This window comes from Perca fluviatilis, chromosome 24 (genome assembly GCF_010015445.1).
Source record: "Perca fluviatilis chromosome 24, GENO_Pfluv_1.0, whole genome shotgun sequence".
NCBI lineage: Eukaryota > Metazoa > Chordata > Actinopteri > Perciformes > Percidae > Perca > Perca fluviatilis.
The window spans coordinates 1,783,479-1,786,871 of NC_053135.1; positions in this window are offsets into that span (position 1 = coordinate 1,783,479).

Genomic DNA, 3,393 nt, shown 5'->3' on the forward strand with positions numbered 1-3,393 from the left:
TGTGTGTGTGTGTGTGTGTGTGTAGTGTGTAGTGAGTGTGTGTGTATGTGTGTGTGTGTGTGTGTGTGTGTTTGTGTGTTTGTGTGTGTGTGTGTGTGTATGTGTGTGAGTGTGTAAGTTTGTGTGTGTGTGTGTGTGTGTGTGTGTTTGTGTGTGTGTGTGTGTGTGTGTGTGTGTGTGTGTGTGTGTGTGTGTGTGTGTGTTATCTGATATAGTAGCATCATTATTAAATTGACAGTTTCATAACCGGTTAAAAACTTCGCTTTAAATAGTAGCCCACTTCCGTGTTTTCGTACGGTTGGTTTTCACACCTGATGCGACCTGATGGGAGTGAGCATGAACTGTAGCCTAGTCCAGATGGTACCACATGTTCACACTTCTCAAACAAACTGGACTTTGAGCCCACATCGTCACCCAGGTCCCTGATATGAAAGCATTACAGTTTCTTACGATCACTTTGCTGATATCATTCATATCTTTAAATAAATCTTGCACTTGCACAATCATTGATTCAAAAGACAAATTGATTGTGAAATACCATTGAAACATTACTTTAGATCACCCACACACAAGCTACCCATAGTTTCACTGGGTCATCGTTCGTACAATCATTAAATATTGTAGTACAAAATAGGTGATACTGTACCTGTTTCATTATGGTACTAGATGTAAATACATCCCTGTGAAAGTACTGCAGTAGTAGAGAGAAAACTACAGACAGTGAATTCCATTGACCATAACCTGAAATATATTGATGAAAAACAATACAGTATCACAACATAGGTTTACTTAAATCAAAGCAAAATAATTAGCTACAAAATAGAAAAGACAGTACTGTAAAACATCAAATGCAGTGTTCCTCAACTTGCTTGTACTGTAAAAAGCAAAACAAAGAAGTGATTACTGCACTTCTACATCTTCATCAACTCTGTCTTGTGGATTTGGCTACAGGTTCTCATCTACATCGCAATTAGCCAAACATCTTGGAAAAAACCTTCGGGCATGGCGAACAATGTGTGTACAAGTATATATGTATATGTATATATACTAGGGGTGGGGAAAAAATCCATACAGTATAGTATCGCACTATTTTTCGTGGGCAATACTGTATGGAGTTATATTCCTATCTTTAATCAAGAGCGCATTCTTTCAATTTGAGAGCATTTCTCACTGATATTACGTTCAGATTTTGTAATAATTTCCCTCAAAACCTTGCTCTCACACTCAAATAGTCACTGCTCGCTTGGATTTTCTCTGCTTGTGCTCAAGGTTTGTGCTCGCGCTTGGATTTTCTCTGCTTGTGCTCAAAGTTTGTGCTCGTTCGCTGGGATTTGCTCTGCTTGCACTCAAACTTTCTGCTTGGACTCAGATATGTTGTTGTTTGGACAGATTTCCTGCTCTCAGCTTTGAACCTTCTCCTCGCACTCAGGCTGATTCTGCTCAGTTGCAAAGTTTCTGCTCTCGGATTCTCCTGCACGCTTGGATTTTTTGTGTGTTATAACCCTATCAAAAGTCAACAACCAATAGAATGCCAGCTGTACTGTTGACCAATGAAATGATCCCAACCCCGTTGAGGGTGCGTTCACTTTACTTTAGAACGTCTGTTGAGGGCGGCTGCTCTGTAACCTGACTGTTTATATATCCCGCGCCCGTTTATAGCTTTATTATAAGTATATGTCAACAATGTGCACAGAATGGTCGACGCACTTTCACCTGCACCCGTCAGGAAACGGAGAAAGCTTTGAAGTGGGACGATGAAGTTATGTCCACAACTACGAGGGTGAGTAACATAACTTAAGCACCTAGCTAGCTAGCTAGCATATGGGCTAGCATATAGCCTAGCTTGATGTCCAGAAACAAATATATGTTCTTTATTGTATAGCTAGCTAGATTGAACGACATATGACGGACAGTGTGTGTATATGTGATGACCCTACTTTGTATTTTTTCCTCGTTTGGTTAACCATGTTCCTGGGATTTGGCTAATTTCATGTTAGAGCCAGTAGTAAAACATAAACTGTAATATAACTGAAAGAACACAAGAAACTGGATTGTTTGTGTCAGTTTTGGCATCACTGTTGTTTGTTGTTCATCAGAATTTAGTCTTCATTCCTTCATATAACATTAGTTTGAAAATAGATTCATAGCAATCTGTATAAAACGTAATGTTAAGTTCAATTTTATCACTATAATAAAAACGGATCTAGAAATGATATGGTTTCTTATTTGCTCCTTAAATAGTAGTTATTTGTTTAATTGATACAAAGCAAACTGAACTGAAAAAACAAGTATTTTGTTTTACTTTCTTTTCATCCAGGTGGGGCTGAGGGGTTTGACCCCTGGTGATCTGTGTGTGTCATATCACCAACCCATGATAGCTAGAATTCACCCTGCTACTCCAGATCTACCTGCTGTAATGCGGCTGGCTACAGACTACAACCATCTGCTCCAGATCTACCTGCTGTATGTCTGGCTACAGACTACAACCATCTGCTCCAGATCTACCTGCTGTATGTCTGGCTACAGACTACAACCATCTGCTCCAGATCTACCTGCTGTATGTCTGGCTACAGACTACAACCATCTGCTCCAGATCTACCTACTGTATGACTGGCTACAGACTACAACCATCTGCTCCTGATCTACCTACTGTATGACTGGCTACAGACTACAACCATCTGCTCCAGATCTACCTACTGTATGGCTGGCTACAGACTACAACCATCTGCTCCAGATCTACCTACTGTATGACTGGCTACAGACTACAACCATCTGCTCCAGATCTACCTACTGTATGGCTGGCTACAGACTACAACCATCTGCTCCAGATCTACCTGCTGTATGTCTGGCTACAGACTACAACCATCTGCTCCAGATCTACCTACTGTATGGCTGGCTACAGACTACAACCATCTGCTCCAGATCTACCTGCTGTATGGCTGGCTACAGACTACAACCATCTGCTCCAGATCTACCTGCTGTATGGCTGGCTACAGACTACAACCATCTGCTCCAGATCTACCTGCTGTACGGCTTGCTACAGACTACAACCATCTGCTCCAGATCTACCTACTGTATGGCTGGCTACAGACTACAACCATCTACTCCAGATCTACCTGCTGTACGGCTTGCTACAGACTACAACCATCTGCTCCAGATCTACCTGCTGTATGGCTGGCTACAGACTACAACCATCTGCTCCAGATCTACCTGCTGCGGGCTTGCTACAGACTACAACCATCTGCTCCTGATCTACCTGCTGTATGGCTGGCTACAGACTACAACCATCTGCTCCAGATCTACCTGCGTGCGCTGGCTACAGACTACAACCATCTGCTCCAGATCTACCTACTGTATGACTGGCTACAGACTACAACCATCTGCAAGTTTTGT